Source organism: Sorex araneus, chromosome 3 (genome assembly GCF_027595985.1).
Source record: "Sorex araneus isolate mSorAra2 chromosome 3, mSorAra2.pri, whole genome shotgun sequence".
NCBI classification, from domain to species: domain Eukaryota; kingdom Metazoa; phylum Chordata; class Mammalia; order Eulipotyphla; family Soricidae; genus Sorex; species Sorex araneus.
The window spans coordinates 163,493,486-163,512,472 of NC_073304.1; positions in this window are offsets into that span (position 1 = coordinate 163,493,486).

Consider the following 18,987-nt stretch of genomic DNA (forward strand, 5'->3'; position numbering starts at 1 on the left):
TCTTACAGCTTTTCCTTTGCATTTAGTAGTTCATGATAGGCCTCAGCCATTTCACCCTCTGCAGCCAGTGACTACAGCAGCTATCTGGTCCTTACAATTCTACTACACAGCAAATCCAGAAAGCATCACCTTGATTGAATAGGTGAGTGAGAACACCCAGAAGAGGAGATGGGGAAAGAATTTGGCATCTTTTGAACAAGTGGCAAGGGAGAAAGGAGGGTGAAACTGGACCAAAAACCTAACTTGTACCAATCCACATAACAGAGCATGTTTATAGCATATACAATCTAAGTATATTATCACTAAAATGATAGCCTAAACTCCTTTTGATTTGCATATGCTCCAAAATGAGAGAATCATAAACAGTATTCAACTAGTATGAAAAATCTTCGCATCCCTTTTTCTTGATTTGGAGGGATAACTCTTGCATCTCTAGTAAGTCTTCTTGAAGACAGGATCTTTACAAGAATCTAAGTTGTTCAAGTTGCTTTTGAATTCAGAGTATCTACCAGAGTAACTTACAGTTAATCCTAACTCCGAGAGGGAGGTATTGATGATTTCAACTACTGTCTCAGAGTTCTTAACAGTCAAAGTTTTGAACTGAAAAAAAAAAGAAAGAGAACTATAAGGACTTTGAAACAGATGAGCAAATCATTGCAAAGTGATTATTCAAAGACATATATTGATTCAATCGCTGGTAAAAACATAAACAGAGAACAAATTTTTTTATAAATGATTTTATTCCCATTGTATATGTTGTATTATAATACCAATTTCTCTTAAAATATGTGACTCACCAAATAAGGCTCTATGAAGCAGAATAAATATTATTTTCAGAGAAAGTATCTGTGTCACACCCTCCCCGCAACAAGGGGAGATTGGTCCTCTGCATCATTTCTATATTTGTATTTTCATAGTGCAGTGTGTAATTAAAAAATAAAGAAGAAGAACTGTATCCTGAGTACTGTGCCCACAGGGGGAGCTTTTGTTTCTATACATGATAGAAATTCAGCTTAGGTAAGATCAAAATAACACCTGGCTACAAAGTGAAATACAAAAAACAAAGCAGGCGAATATGTGGTTTTCAAGTTAGAACTTCAAAAACTCACTGTTTTTTATTTTAAAGCATTTCTACATATCTGGCACTGTTGGCGACTGTAAACTTCATTATTGAATTTCTTAGTGGGGGTCTGGGGGCATTTTACAATCCCAGGTCTCACAAATGAGCAGAAACTTGTAGAGAGTTAAAATTCTATTCAAACTATGTCACTGAAGATTAGGATATTTATAGAGATGACTCAATCATAAAACATTGACTTTGACAATGCTATATCATAAAAATGTGTACTATGCTATGGATCCTCTTTGTGTATGAGAAACAATTTTTAAAAATAGGAGCCACACCTGGCAGTGCTTCCTTGACCGTATAGTGCTAAGAATCATACGCAGGGCCTTCTACATGCTCAGTTTTTACAGATAACTGTCAGATAAGTGAGCATTTAGGGCTTTGTCCCTGATGGTGTAAATGAAGCAAACAGGCAGCATAAATGGAAACAAAATATCAGAGCAAAAAGAATCAAAGATGAGCCGGGGCAATAGTACAGTGGGTAGGGCGTTTGCCTTGCACTTGGCTGACCCAAGTTCAATCCCTGACATCCCATCTGGTCCCCCACGCACTGCCAGGACTCATTCCTGAGTGCAGAGCCAGGAATAACCCCCGAGCATCGCTGGGTATGACCCTGAAATCAAAAACAAATAATCATAATCAAAGAATAATGGCTACGTGAAATCTACTCATGATTCTTAACTTTCTCATCATTGACTTGAAATTTTCCTATATAAGCCACTTACTGGGCAGAATATATTATCTTTGGAGATTGCTGATTTCTAATTCTTATACTTCTGAGACCAATTCTTATTTTATCCGTTGCCAACAGAGGGTTCAAGTGACCCAACCAGTGTTTGTTTTCCCAGAATGGCAAACTTGTTTGCTATTTTGGGCTAAACTTGAGTTTGAATTTCATGAGATGCTACCACCCTTTGAATTACATGAGATGCTTCCTCCTTCAAGGAAACCCTCCTCAATTTTCTTCATGGATAACCTATCCCCTAATAGTAGTAAGCATTGACAAAGTCCCCGGTTTCTTTCTTTTTCTTTGTGCAGTGCAGGGAACCAGAACCCAGAGGCTCACACATTCTGACTCCTGGACCACATCACTAGACCCTGGAATCTCTATGGTTTCTAAGATAATGTCTTTCTTAATACTAGGGACTTAGATCCAAATGATTCACTAGAGGCTGTGGATTTTTCCGGCATGCCTTTCCTGTAGATCAAATCATGAATTTTTCATAGAGTACAGAGCTCTTTGGTCAGTAAGCTAAACAAACAAAGGAGAAGATCTCTATTCTTTTCCATCTGGTAGAATGCAGTTTTCAGACTGAAAAGCTGCAGGTCAGAAGGAATCAAGCTCCTTTTGCATGCATTCCTGTTTTATGGGAATGATGTTTTCTGGAAGCATGAGTCCTTGAATGAAAACACTCATCAAGAAACAACTCGGGTGTGTGTCAGCTCTTCCATGCACTTCACCAGGTAGGAATGATACAGAGTCTACCTGACCACATTTCTTATCTTATAAAATAAGAGTGGGACATTCTTCCTTCATCAAGCACCCATTTTCTACATACTGAAAAGGGGAGATAGGCTTGGTGGGAGGGCACTGGCACATGGTGGAGGCTAGCTACAGTGTTAGAATGTTTTCTGTAAGAAACCCTGGCATTAGCAATGTTGTAAATCATGGTGCCTGAGATGAAAAAATGGACGTCTTCAAAGAATGCAAGAACTCTCCCTCTGAATGGAACAACGGCCACAGAAGTGGAATGAAAAATCTACAGAGAAATAAAATGTGTTGCTTGGTGTGAGGTGTTACTTGCTACAGGAGGGACCTCTGTGATCTCTTGCCATAAAAATTGGAGTATTTTTCCTAAGCAGTGCTGCCAAGTCGTTATGCCTGAACAGTGGCATAACTTCTGCTTTGGGCTAAAACGTAACTGTTTCACTCTCTCAATTGTCACACCAAACTACTCTATGCGACTTGGAGCTGTGTGAGGTATTCCGGCCTTTGTATCATGAAAATATTCATAAGCTTTCATTATGTTTCCTATTGATAACATGGGCTCTTGTACTATCTTTCAGTTCTTAAACCACCCCTAATAACTAGGGATTAAAGACTACAATTTTATTGGACCATTGTGACATAGCAACATGCTAATCCCTTCAAAATGTCATCTTGGCCAGTCCATCTATTTACAAATAATGAGTCCACCAAGACTTCAAAAACTGAAAAACAAAAACAAACTAGCAAACAAAAACACCCAAACCAAGAAACCAACCAGCTCAAAAAGTCTCTCACGTAAGCATGGACAAGTTGGGGAAAAATTGTGGAAATGGCCATATTCCAAGCTTCTGCAGCTGCTTTCCCAAGGATCTAGGGAAATGTTCATGCCAGAGAGAGGAAAAGGACATGTGACAAGCAATATTTTTTCCATGTGGAACTCTGAAATGCTAGGCTTAACTTCCCAGGACTTTTGCTTCCTTCATTTGCTTTACAGTGTACATTTCCTATAGACAGTGACACACTTGTCCCCAGGAAGCTCATTTTCCCACAATGCTAGTTCTAAATGCCTAGCCTTCCATAGTGCATATACTGCCTGTCTCTCTTTTGATCCTTATGCAGGGAATGGAATTTCACTGTCTGGCTTAGAAAAGACTTACTTTTGCGCAGTTGTCAATATCCTTGGTGAATATTTTGACTGAAAGAACCTTCGGAAAATCTTTTTCCTTTTCGATGTTGATGTAGCTAATCAAATTCAACACTGAGTCAGTTTATTCTAATCATTTATTATGAAGTTCATCTATTTGACTACTATTTTCAGCATACTTATTTGCTATTCAAAACTCACAGAAAGATTCAACAAAGTTAAGATTACATTATGGGCTGAAGGAAATCAAAAATTCTTAGGACATCAGGCATGGGAACAAAGCAAGACCAAGAGATCCATTCATTCAAGTGAGGTGTGAGAAGCATAATCATGTGAAGGCAGCTCCAGATGATGGTTTTTCCTACTGTCTAACTACCATCTTCAGAGGCCCAAGAACCTGACTGGTAAGGACAGGTGGACCATACAACACTTGACTAGACAGAACCAAAACCATGGCCTGTTAGGTCTGGAATGGAGTCTAAATCTCAACTCTCCCAAGACAACTGGAAAGGGAAAGAGGGAAGGAGGAGCAAGGAGCAATGGGTCTAATAGATAAAACAAATCCTTTGAGTCTGTCTGCTCTAGCATCAAGAGAATTCTTGATTGTTGAGCTACTCAGCACAAAACTTTCCATATTTAGGAACTTAACACAAACTTTTGCAGAAACGTTTCGCTCCAAGAGGAGGTTAGAGATATGGAACTGGATGGCAGAGAGTATCTCACCAAACTTCAGTGTTCTCGTTCCTTTCTAGGAATAAGTAAGAAATACATGGAACAGGAGAACACTTTTTACACTCAATTGTAGGATACAGTCTCAACAACTGATTTTGAGGGCAAATGAAACATTTTGATGAAGGAAAGGGGAACACCTTTGGACAGATCTGTAGAAAACAGTTCAATGATTTCACTCTCACTTAAATATGAAAATGTCTACTGAAAAAATACCTTTGTAACATGAGAAGCCAAATTTCCTTCTCCTCTGCAGATCTGTAATCAAATCAAATGGGATAGAAAAATCAATCCACTATTGAATTGAAAAGGAAAAAGAATTCAAAGGAAACCATCAAATGCTTCTGTGAACCTCTACTTAGGATTATCAATGGAGATGCACTATGAACAGATTGATACTCTTTATAGGCTGTGTGCTATTGCCATCTTGGAGAAGTTTCCAGTGAAATCATCTCAGGAAAAATGTTCAGTCCAGTTCTGTTCTTGCAGTCTTCTTGGGAGAATCCAAGACAGGCCCAGTTTCTGCCTTCACTGCTATTTGGCAAGTGATCTTGTACCAGTGGGAAGTAGCTCTGAGAGTGGAGTAAGTATTTGGTTTGGCATTTTAAAATTTTGCCAACTTGATGATCATGGGAAAACTCATATAATAACACTGAGCTTTAATCCCCCTAGCTATCAAATTGGCCACTCAGCTCAGTGTTTGTTAGCCTCAGGTGCCAAATCCAAAGTAGGGTTCACTGGCCTTTCGAAAGATGAATGCAGGTTGGAAAGACAGTTCGGAGGTTCATCGGTTGCATTAGCAAGACCTCATTTCTGTTTCCTGGCACCACCTGTCATCTGTGAGCACTGCCTGCGGGGTCAGCTCTGGTGTCCCCCAGAACTCCTGGGCCTGAGCACTCGGTCAACTGGCCGCCTGGCTCAGTATCACTGGGAGCAGCCCCTGGCTCACCTACTCCCGCCATCAAACCAAGAAGAAACTCAGCTCACTGAGAGGCAAGTCAATGGGATCTGAAATCTGTTGTTAGAAATAAAAATTTGATTTTACCTATAAAAATACCTGTGATTTCATGACATTCAAAGGAGACATTCTTCATCAGAGTCATATGTTTACATTTAATGATAACTACAATCACTATTTCTTTTCTTTTCTCAATTCACTGTTCCTTCCTTTGATTTTTCTTGGTGGGGAGTGGAGGGAATGGGGCACCCAGCAGCGTCAGGGGATCCTGTGGTGCTGCGGTATGAACTTAGTCATGTGTTGAAGTGTATAATGAAAGAAGACCCCCAAATAAAGTTTCTGTCAGGTATTTGGGGAGGCTGTTTCCTAAGTAGCAAAGATTGATATGTGTCTATTTTTTCTCGGGGATACCTGCACCCATGTGTGGCAAGTGTCCAGAGTAACCAGAAAGGAACAACTGGACACAGAAAGAGCTGCCAGCCAGATTCACCCATCCCATTTCTGATTTTTTTTTACCCGTTCCTGTGCTCTCAAGTTTTCCCTCTGGGATTTCATATCAGGAAGAAACATTTCATCAGTATTTTCCTTGTAGGCACAGGATCTAGGTTTGTGAATCAAGTGGACAATTGGTGAGAGCCATGAGAAATACTTTGAAAGCCTTTTCTTAAGATGATCTCTTTCCCATGTCAGCCACAGACTGGATGTCAGAAACTTTGGATGTGCTTTGAAGACATTACCAACTTCTTCTTTTTTTCTTTTTCCTTTGCAGGGCAGTGGTTTTTTGCTCACACCCAAGAGCGGTCAGGGGGCCATAGGCAGTACTGTGATCCACTAGGACTGGCACATCCGAAGCAAGCACCTTATCCCCTGGAGTAGTTCTTCAGCCCCAATCACCAACTTCTCTATGATTCTACCTCCAAGAAAACAAGTGCCCCAGTCAAGAAGAAAATGAGAGTTTTACCAGCCCAACCAATTGAAGGCTCAAGGTCAATTTTCATCTGACCTACAAGAACAGGTTTTTCTTGTGTGATTGAATGTGTGGCATAGGGTTCTATTTAAGTATCTAAGTATTTCTGATGACTTTTGTAGATATATCATTGGATACATTTCCTATGTCTCTCAAACTGTGCTCCCATTTTTACTCTATTTTTCTTGAAAGCACGCTTCAGTACCTATTTTCCTTGTAGGCAAAGGTCCTAGGTTTGTGAATCAAGAGGACAAGTGGTGAGAGCCATCAGAAATACCTTGAAAGCCTTTTCTACAGGTGAGTTCTCTTTGGTCTCTTTCCCAAGTCCAAGTCTACATTGATCATTTACTCTTCGCCAAGTGAGATTCAACTGAGAGGCAGTGTTTCATACATTATGCCAGTTATTTTCCAATTTGTTAGTCATTCTTAGTCTTTTCGGATTTGTTTCTTTGTATTTGGACAACATTGTGCTACTGGTATGCGAGGCTGCTTGTTAAGCTACCAGCCAGACTCACCCATCTTATTTCTGATGTCCTTTATCCCTTCCTGTGTACTCAAGTTTTCCCTCTAGGAATTCATATCTGGAAGAAAAATTTCATCAGTATGTTTTTTGTCAAATAGGTGTGATGACCAAAAGTTCTTGCAGCTTTAGAAAATATTCTACTATCCATTGCTGAAGGTTATTTTTGCTGGCTGTGATATTCCCGGGTGAAAGATCTTTCTTTCAACATTAAAATGCCCTCTACAGAGAGGGCATTTCACTGTATTCTGAGGGCCACAGCTTCTGATGACAAGTTCATCATGATGTGAATGAGTATTCCTTCCCATGGAGTATGTTCTTTCTTGTCATCTTTCATCTAGAACAGTGTCTCGAACACAGCCAAATGTTTTCTTCACTCTCCTTTTAGGAGTTCCCAGAGCTTACTGAAATGACTTGGATGAGTTCTGCCAAAATTGGGAGGGTTTTAACCGTTATTTCTTCAACTATTTATTGCCTCATTTCCTTTCATCTTTTTGGAGGTCTAGCCAGAAGTATGTTCTATCTTTTGGCACTTTGCAATAAGTATCTGTCACTTCATTTTTTTCTATTCTCAGGCAATTTGTAATGATGTTCTCTTTCAATTCAGTGGGGATTTCCTCTTTCATTTTCATTCTGCACACAGATGACTTTTTCCATTTTCAAATGGTAGAGTTTGTAAATCCACAGAATTCAAAACCGTATTGCAAGGGCCCAAGGAATAGGAATCAAACCTCCAAAAAAGTAAGATAATGTCATTTTCAATCATGAAATTCTCATTTGGTTCTTTAAAAATGTTTTCTACTTCTGCTGAGATTTCTAATCTTAACATTCATTTCATATGACTTTCACAATGGACTTACTAGCAATAACAACTGCTGTCAACCTCTCTCACTTGTGGCAGACAGCAGTCTAGTTCTTTGGCTTTTGCTTCCAAGGGCTTTGACTGTACCTTGTTGTGAGGACTATGTAGAGTCCATGTCAAAACTTTTTTTGAGCATCCCTTTCCCTACTCTCCCTTGGAAGATCTCCCCTCTCACTTCAAGTGGCGGCAGTGTACCTCTCTGCATGATGGTTCTTCAGTCCAGATGAGACTGGGTTTTTGTCAAGAGTAGCCCCTGAGCACCTTGGATATAGCCCAAGATGCCCGACCTGAATAAAAATACAGTATGCATATAATAAACACTCAAACAAAGGCTGGAATGAGTCAGGGCTGTGCAACAGATCAAGTTCACAGGTTTGAATTTGGGTGTACTTATCATGAACCAAAAACCTTCTTCAGCACATTCAGAATAAAAGCAGCAAGCAAAATTCATCAATTCTCCAAGCCCATTCCAGCTTTGGAATGAGTCCTGTCAATCTAACCTTGATCCCTGAAAGCAACTTACTTCTGATTGTCACATCTCTCTAGTTTCCAAAGCAGAACATGATAGACAGTTTGGGGAACCCATTATTTGGTAGCATGATTTTTTTCTTCCTTTTGTTCCTGGACTGGAGCGATAGTACAGTGGATAGAGCGTTTGCCTTGCATGCAGTTGACCAGGATTCGATTCCTCCATTCCTCTCGGAGAGCCCCGCAAGCTACCGAGAGTATCCTGCCTGCACAGCAGAGCCTGGCAAGCTACCCATGGCATATTCGATATTCAAAAACAGTAATAAAAAGTCTCATAATGGAGACATCAGTTATTCCAATCTAACTGACTATTTAATAAGATGCTTCAGTGAATTTCTATCTAGTCATTGGCAAAAATCAACTGGAAAGTTCCACATCCAGAACACAAGGGAAGGAGATGCTGATGGGGAAGTGCCAGGTTTGTGACCACTTGTGTCCTCTTTCAAAGTCACTGGTGAAGACTAATGACTCCAAGAGTTCCCCATATTCACCACTGATTTCACATTGTTTGGACTCTTTAGGAGAATAAAAGCATACAAGTTTTCTATGAGAGTGTGTCAAAAGAGTTGGTATTGGTTTCATGCACAATCAGAATGAGTACTTTATACAATGAGGGTTTTCCAAGGGACCAGTATGGCAATAATAGCTGGCAATGAGCATGCTGGACAACAACTGAGTGTTCAAAGTAGTTAACAGGATATAGCTGATACCTGATCACAGAATATACCTCCTATATCTGTGTTTCAAACCACAATGTCCAAAAGGAGGGAGGGAGACATGGGGAGGGAGCAAGAGGGAGAGAGGAGGAAAGAGAAAGAGATATGGGGGGAGGGAGGGAGCAAAGGCATGGAGAAAGAGGGACCTGCCTCTATGGAGTGGGGGGGGGGTGAGAGGGGAGGGGAGGGAAACTGGGGACCCTGGTGCTGGGAAACAGGTGCTCACTGGTCGAGCAATGGGTCTTGGAACACGGTATGACTGAAATCTAATCATGACCGACTTTGTAAAGGTCTATCTCCTACAGATTCAATGAAAAGCAACTCTTGAAAAATGAATTCGCTTTTAGTCTATCCTCGAAATACTCTGAAAAATGGACTTTCCTAGTAACTACAACAACACAGGGGAAACTACAGTTCTTACCTAAAAGTTGCCACAAAGTTTACCAGGGGCCATCCGAACTTGAATGATTTCACATTATGACGGTTTCTGTCCACACCGTCTTCAGTACATGTTGATATCCACATATCAGACAATCTTACTTTATATTGAATTTGATAAGTATTATTATACCTGAAAAGAGAAAACCAAACAGGGCTTTCTGTTATGTGATTTCTTAAATTGGATGAGTTTCTGCACTTGTGATAAGAGCATAATTTTCAGATGACAGGGGCAAAACAAATCCTTATCCTTTTTTCATTGTCAAGCACAGGAAATTTTCATCTGGGCCTAATGCAATCTTTCAAATAGTTGATGCATTGGCTCACATGCCTGCATTCATGGGAGAAAATCGCCATCAAATGGTGATTTGATTTTTCTAGGTGTTGAACATTATGTTTGGATCACAAACATAGTTTTGAAAGTAGGATTTGAAAGGAAATCAGTTTTTTTATAACATGCTTACTTCCAAGATGATTGAAGTAGGTAAAAAAAAACATATTTAAGGTTCCTTTTTTGAGATTTGGTTCACATGGTGTTCCCTTCTACTTTGGCTAGAATGAAAAGCAAAAACACACAGAGCCTGAAAGCAGAGACCCAGATGAAAGTGAAAGAGAAAAGAAGTCAGAGAATTCCATTGAAGTAGAGTCGCCACAAGAAATCATCTCTAGGGACTGAGAAAATGATTGGCTGTAATTCAGCAATAAAGTTGATTTCTGGCAATATCTATGTCATCTTCCCCAACTCCAACACCTTAGGACTGGGGTAGTCAAACCGTGTCTCTTGACCTAATTCGCAGATGTCACTAACACTCCTAGAGTAATTGAAACTTAGACAGGAGGAGAGAATGCCCAGGGAAATGGGACTTCTATCACTCAGAACTACCTGCAGAAACAGTCTGAGTTGCAATCCAATCAAAGTGACTTCCAACGGAAATGCGTCGGAAATGCAAGTGGACATGTCCCTTCAAAGTCTTCTCAATCCCAGCATATTTCAAATGAAAACTTCACACTAGAATTTATGAAATGAAAATGGATGATCTCTGCTCTTTCCGTAAGGCACAATCGATGGCTTCTTCCCTGTATTTCAATCCTTTTTATCCAATCCCGTTGATGGATTTGATGAAACAATTTCATAAGCAAAAAATCTTACTGATTGATACCAATCAGTTAGGCAATGAAAACTGAAACCGCATCTCTGGGAAGGCAAGGTGTGTTTACATTTGTCTGTCGTCATTGTGTGTCGCCTAACACAGCCTCTTGCTCCAGCAGCTACTGCATAGACCATGTTCAAATGTTTTGCTCTACGGACCTGTCCAAAAAAGTCAGCTTGGAGATTCTTATCCTAAATCAATACAGTACATAGACCATCTCCGAACACCTTACCAACACCAAGGAGTTGACTAACCCTGGACAAAGCTTCTATAACTTTTGGTTTCTCGGGTATCATCTGAAGGAATAAATGCGATTTCCAAATGGGTTCTGAAGATGAAGTGAAAAAATGTGGAATGTAAGGCAGTGACTTGATTGAGTGACTAAGTTATTCAATGAGAAATCAAATTACTTCAACCAATGAATGCATGCAGCATACAACCCAGTCCTCTCTCCAGGAGTGAGAAATACAAAGAAAGCCACACGCTGTCTCAGGGGCTGGTTATCCTTTTTGAAGTGATGCTTGATTTCAGAAAAAAACGTTTCTGAGTAGAAGGAAGGATGTGTACACATTATCTCAATATTTATGAGAATGATCCTCAGAGAAGTTTTCTGAAAAATCGGACACAAATGTGCATGGCAGCGGTATAGAAAATGAAGAATAAACTCTTCAAGTCTTTCTGTTCTCTCCCCAGGGTCTTGGGGTAATGCCCCATCTCCACCCATATTCACTTAGGTCACTCACACTTTTTCATATCTCCAATGAATACAGTAACTTCTCAAAAAAATCTCCCATGAACTAAATTTCTTAGGCCAGAATACTCAGTGCACAGAGCTCTTTTCACTTCCTAAAGAGTTAGGTGATCAAAAGAGCCATCAAACACTGATGTGGAAAATCAAGTAGATCTCAGTGCAAAAGAGCCACTCAGTGTGGAGTGAGTGAAAAGAAGAAGGCACAGACTCTGCAAATCGATTTCAAGTCATTTTAGAGAAAGAAAGAAACAACTTTTTTGTTGTTGTTTTTGGGTCACACCTGGCGATGCACAGGGGTTACTCCAAGCTCTGCACGCAGGAATTACTCCTGGCGGCGCTCAGGGGACCATATAGGATGCTGGGATTTGAACCCTAGTCGGCCGCGTGCAAGGCAAACGCCCCACCCACTATGCTATCACTCCAGCCCCAGAAAGAAACAACTTTTGAAAAATAAGTTTGATATCAACGTTTTCATGTGTCTTTTTTAATTCTGTCCTTTCTAGAGAAAAAACCACAGGTGTCAGATAGATCCTAGGAATATTCAGAACAATCATTGAATTGCAGTATGAAAACAAAGGGTCTTCGACTCTAAGTTTTGTCCTCACTGTTTTGAACAAAATCTCTCTTCAAAGGTGAAAAAGACTTTTCCTTGGAAGAACTGAATACTTGTTCTAGTCTATATGGTCCTAAAGGACAGTATTCAGTGGTTGTTTTCTTGTCTGACTCCAGACTGAGTACAAAGCTCTGCACCGAAGGAGCCCAATGTAGAAAAGCAAAGGCATCCAATATGGAAAAGTAAAAAGGAGCAGCCATGATGAAAGGCTACAGAATATCCGTGGTCTAGATACACAGTGAAATACTACACAGCTCTAAGAAAAGATGAAACCTTACACTGAAACATGGATGGAACTAGAGAGACGCTAATGTGAAGTGAAATAAGTGCAAAGAAGGTCAGACACTGAATGACCACATTGGGCCACTTGATTCATTTTATCCCAACATTTATTGAGGGTCCAGCATCAATAGGGCAGAGACCTCGTAAATAATTGAGTGAATAAACAGCTAAAACAAACTCTCTGCTGAAAACAAACATAAAACTCCCTTCAGATCATGGCTCAGAATGAAAATGTTTACTTCCAGATATTCTTATAGTAACTTCTGGGTAGATGGCTGGTTTAATGGTAATGTCGTTTTATAATATGAACTACATTGTGCATTATACTTACTGTATTTTAGTGATTATAAGTATATCCTCATAAAGAAATAAATGATGGTCCTGTTTCTGCAGGCCTCTTTTTAATTCAACAGGACTACTAAGCAGTAAGTCTCTTGAAGAGGTTAAGGCAGATGAAGAACAGTAGGGTTCCACGTTGACATTATCACCCTGCCTGGAATTATCAAGCACCACAATCTTTAGTCAAACAATTAAAAAAGTTTCAACAAAATCACAATTTCTAGGGGTTACAGTCAACAGTCTCTGTGTTTTCCAGTACAATGGTGCAGTTTCCTAAATTTTTTTTTTTTGCTTTTGGGTCACACCTGGCAATGCACAGGGGTTACTCCTGGCTCTGCCCTCAGGAAACACTCCTTGCAGTGCTCAGGGGACCATATGGGATGCTGGAAATCAACCCCCCCGGGTCGGCTGCATGCAAGGCAAATGCCCTACCAGCTGTGCTATCGCTCCAGCCCAGTTTCCTAAATATTTGCAGTTGACCGCCACACAGAAGTCTCGAATATTTTATTAGAAAAAAATTCAAACAGAGCAAAGTTGAAGTTTTCTAACACATGTACACCCCAATTTAAATTCCACCGCTCCAATATTTTATGTGAAGTGTACAATGAGTTTCAACATGTGCATTCACTTTTGGACACAGAATGGCAAACATGTTCTCAGGTGTTACCTAAACCACTAGTCTTAACCTTTTCCCTGACGGGAAATCCCCAACCATCAAATTTCTTGCATCAGGTATTTTTCAGTTAGTACCTGTAACAACTCTTCTGATCTCCCCACCCACCTCACCTCACTGAAGATGACCTTTGTTCTAAAGGTTTTTTAGTTTTGGGTTTTTGTTTTGAGGACCATACCTGGCAATACTCAGGGCTTACTCCTGACTTTGTGCTCAGGGGCCAATCCTGGCATTTCTTGAAGACCTTTGATGTGGTGTGTGGGGATGTGGTGCTGGGGATGAAACCCAGTTAAATGGTGTGCAAGGCAGGAGCTTACTTGCTGTACCATTTGGTCCCTACAATTTATTACAAATAGAACCAGAGTAGGTGTTCTTTTGTACAGACCTCTTATGCAACACTCTTTGGGGAATAATTCATAGTGTTTTATTTATTTATTTATTTATTTATTTGATTGAATCACCGTGAGACATAGTGTTTGATTGAAGGGCTGAGAATTCAGCACAAATGTCTTTTACAGGCAGGAAGCTTGGGCTTAATCCCAAGCACTGTATCCAGAGCACCACCAGAAATGACTTCTGAGCACTGCTAGATGTGGCCAAACTCCCAAGTTCCCAATTATTTTAAAATGTATCTTTAATTCATTTTGTTCTATTGTTAAGGAGATTCTAATGAATCTATCAAATGGCTTAGTATAATTTTAAACTGTTCAATTGAATGAGAATGATCAGCCATTCGACAGAAGCCTAGTTTCAGCTAAGCATCCTCAAACAATAACTCAGAGGATCAGTCAGTTTGGCTTTGAAGACCACCTGGGTTTTGTTGTCACTTGACTTAGCTCTGTTCTTGGATCACAAGATCTGGAACAGGTAATCCATAAATGAACAGGTGTGATGACTCAGGTCAACAAAAGTTGACTTACAAAAGTAGGCAGTCTGTATTGCATGGGTTGCTGATGCCCTGTTTACACAACATTTCTAATATGTTTAAATGCATACAGAGGCTAACTGAAGACAATTAAGGAAATTTTTAGTCTAGAAGTTGGCATCGGGCAAAGGCTCATGAGTTTTCTTTTTATTTGTTTGTTTTTGCTTTTTGGGTCACATCCAGCGATGCTCAGGAGTAAGTCCTGGCTCTACACGTAGGAATTCCTCCTAGCGGTGCTTGGAGTACCATATTGGATGCTGGGAATCAAATCCAGGTTAGCTGCGTGCAAAGCAAAGGCCCTACCTGCTGTGCTATTGCTCCAGCCCCCCAGGAGTTTTTTAAAATAGTTTTCATGTTAATGCAATTCAAAAGGAATTTCATAAGTAATAACTGGTCCCCCACAATGTGCTGCTACAATCTATTCAAATCAATTTGATGGTAAATATTGCGGATGAAGAGAATACAAAAAAGTTAAAAGAAGTTTTCTTTCTCAGTGTTTCTTTGAATTCAGTATTCATCAATGGACATGTCCACAGTCTATTTAAACCCTAAAAGTACAGAATGAGATGCCTTATGACTTTAAGTGGTGAAACACTGGAAACATTCAAAGTATGGTAGTGGCAAGTTGTAACCATGGTGGGATTGGTGTTCAAATATTAAATGGAATAAATTCTTCTGAACAGCTTCAAGAACAACCAACATTCACACAGTAATCTGGAGTAAAAAGAAACATGTGGGCACTCGGATCATTTGAAAAAGATCTGCAATAAAAGGGGGACAGTGCACAAATAACCATGTTTTAAAAACAACAATCTTCATCAGTTTTTCCTACTTTAAAATGGATTTCTCAATTATGTGGCTCTGAAGAGTTGCTTTTTATTCTGAGTACAGTATAGATGTGCTTATTTTTGGCTCTGAATATGGAGATGGGAAGGAGGGCAATATTATAACCTTCAGTTTTTTAGCCTCTTCAAATAGCCTCATTCTGATTTGTAAGTTTTAATGACCAAAACTAAAATGATCTAACAAATGCAAGCTCAGACTCCCATTCAGCCTGCTCCCTGCTCATTATGTAATAACATTTTGTAATTTCAACTTGGATTGGGAAGCAATTCTGAAAGCCAGAAAGACGTTTTAGGACATTCATTTTATTAGTGGCTAGTAGCTCTCATGGAAGTTTCACAGCTGTATTTCTTTACGTATCTTACAAAAACTCATTCCAAAAGTGAGTCCATTTTTAGGTCTAATTTTAGAGATTTTTAGGTTCAAGATATTAGGGCTCACTTCTCAGTACAATTAGCTTCCTCTTCAATCACCAAAGAAAACTAAGCTTCAGAGTAATTCTTGGGATGTCTGTGTTCTAAGTGGCAATCAGAGAAGGATGACAAGTCCTAGAAACACCTTGTGGGCCTAAGACCCCCCACACTCAAATCTTCCAGGAAACTCTCCAGTTTGGACCATGGACATTTCTTCTCGAACCAGCACTTCAGATCTGCCCAGACGCTCCTTACATATTAGAATTCTGTCTCTTGAGTGTATGATTCTGATTCTTCTTCATAACCTTATTTGTCACAGAGAAAAGGGCTGTTATTTGCTGGGTGCCTGCCATGTGCTAGACACAGGGATGAGAGAATCAGATAAAGCAACCCAATGACCAGCACACGTGTTCAGTACAATCAAAGGAATGCAGAGTATTGAGAAATTGAATTTGCTCTCCTGAGAAAGTGCACAGGAAAGAGGGGAAATGAAAGGCTCTCAGCACTCAGAGAGTTCAGGGAATTTTCTTGGAAGAACCAGAACCTTGAATGACAGACCAGGGGAGGAGGAGGGGCAGTGTGAGGAGAAAGAAGAGTCAGCACATGTGGTGTCCTTTACCAAGGGCCAAGTTAAGGCTGGACTGGCAGGGTCCAAGGAAGAGAAGCATCAGATGAGGAAGGGGTGAGAGCATGGATGTTTTTCCTATGGCATTTGGAGTTTATTGAAAAGCATGGAAGGGTTTTCATCGAATGTTGTATTGGTGATATTTAAAGAGAATAGAGTCAGGGAAGGGTAGAGTCAGTAAGGAAGCCCTTTCCTAATTTGTTGCACTCAATGAAGAGATGTGATGTGCCAGAGTTAGCAAGAAGAAAAGAATAGATGTTATAGAAGAAAGCATACCAAAGAGATAAAAGTCTCCAGATTCAGATTTGCACACTGATTAGTTCTTGGTGGTTGAGATGGAGTTAGAAGTGACCAAGCAAAAAAATAGGAACTACTTTGTATATGTACTTTTGGATTACATAAATTCCTGCCATCTCTATTTAGATGTTGGCAATCCCCCAAAAGGATGAAGTTACAATAGAAACATGTTAGATTTCTCTTGACATCTGTGGAACTTTGAGTGTTCTTCAACCAGCAGCTCTCACTTGACACTGCCTGTCATTCCTGCACAGTTGAATCTGCGGTGGAGGCTGAAAATCACAGCCACAGTCCCCCTGTGGCCCACACAGTACTCAAAATCCTCTGACTCTGATTTCCGGGTCACCACACACCACAGGCCCCCTGTTCCTATTGACACCCTAGGAACTGATCTCGTCCCTGGCACAAAAGCTTCAGTGGGTATTTCAAACCAGCTCTAGAGAGAGTTCCTCCTACTGGGAAGAGCAAGTCACCATTTCTGCCTGGCAAGTCAGAAGTACCACTCATTTCATTTGTGTCACTGTCTCTACTTGGGAGGGAAAGCAGATAAAAATGACCTTGCTGAAAAAATGTTCCGGTTGACAGAGCAGATTGATATCCAGACTCTCCTAATGCAAATAGAGTGAAATACAGCTCTAGTATTCAGCAATGACCACATTTCCGTAGTGTGGATGAAGGGCTGGCCCGTGCCATCAACCTCCAAGATGCAGGATGTAATAATGTTCTAGCTGCATCTATTGTAGCTCTCTCCATACATTGAAGAACCCTGAAGGGGCCTGAGACTAGCTTCCTATAGTTGTAAGGAGTTCATAGAGCACATCATCTCATTCCCTGGTTATGCTACTCCTTAGGGTGCGATCATTACTGAGAATAAGACTTACCTGTTAAATGCCTAGTTTAGAGGACAATTGAACACCCGGGTACACTGATTTGGTGTTGTTTGAGCCTGGCAGTATTGGGAACCACTGACAATGGTTGTATGTGTGGAATATGTGGTCTAGAGACCAAATTTGGAGACAAATTTTTAAAAACTGACCAGTATGAAAGGGAAAATATGGCTAGTGCTCGAAAGAGAAATGAAATTTCCTTCAACGTATATGATGTAAACATTGACAGAATACAAAACCAATAAAAAATTTTCAAACAAAGAATTAAAACAAATGAGATGGGCAGTTGAGGGGGTTGGTCACACCTGGAAGTTCTGAGGGCATGTGCCTAGGGATTGCTTCTGGTGCTAGGACAAACTTTTATCCTAGATACTTTGAATCATTGAATTTTACCAAGCATTTTAGGAAAAATGTCATTTCTTCATTATCCACCTTCGTCTTCAGAAGGTGGATGCTAAATACCTCCTCCGAACTAATTTTATGGAGCCTCCCTTTTCCAGTCCACCTAAAGATACACTCTGAATTTTCTATTATATCTTTGTAGAAGTCTTTTTGTCATAGTAGTTTTCCATCAAGAATGCATTACCTCCAACTGTGAAGTCTTCTACTATCGAAGATGTTTAGGGACCAGTGCAGAATTTACTTCCTCCACACTATATGACCTTTAATATTCTTTCAATCTTGATGATACCTTTCTTGAAAATACTCTGTACCTATTCAGGGCCTAACTACCCAGTAGCAACACGGAAGAAAAGCATTCTTGCTTTCAGAGAAGTGAGGGCACTCAACACTCCCATTGCAGACCTGGAGCAATTCATTGAAAAGAACCTAAAAGGTTCAAACATACATTGAAGTACACTTTTTCCTGAGGCTATTTGGACACATAATCAAGAATGAATCAGAAACTTGGGAACTTGGCATGTATAACCCCAATTCTTGTAGAGATGATGAGGAAGCAGGAGCAGAGAGAGACATTTTGTCTCGTTTTCTTGGGTAATTTAGTTTTGGTTCTCTAACTCAAAACAATTTCAGGTCATATCAAAGGGTTTCCCTGGCCTAGTAGATCCTGTGTATCAGAGGTTTGAAATCCTATTAGACATAATATGCATACAATTCCTTTAAATTCCTTATTTACTTGTCTTTCTATTTTTTTTATAATGGTGTTCACAATAATTTGTCCAATTTACTATTCCGACACCAATCTCACCAGCACTACACCTACCCGCCACCATATTTTGAAGGTTTCCATCCCAACTCCAAACCCTGCCTCCAAAGCAGGACCTAAATCATTTATTTGGTATTGTTTGTTAGGAATATTTTGCTAAAAATGATCCAAAAAGTTTCCTTAGAGGAAAGTGTGTGAATATTCTGTGTTTCATTCTGGAACCAGTAAGCCGGTATTAAAAGATTTACAAACTCTTGTTGTTGTTAAAGTTTGAGACTTGTGTGCTTCTATGTTTGTGTGTGTGTGTGTGTGTGTATATATATATATATATATATATATATATATACATTTTTTTCCTCCCTGAGATTGGTTGCTTTCTGCTTTAGACCCCATCAGATGTGGTGTTCTAATTTTGGTAGTTCAGTGGTGTAGAGCATGAGATGTGTCCCTAAATGTGACCATGCTTTCCAGGGATTTGAAACTTTGAAATATGGTTATGCAGTTGAGGTTAATTTGTTTTGAACTGGATGGTGACTTTGGGGTGCA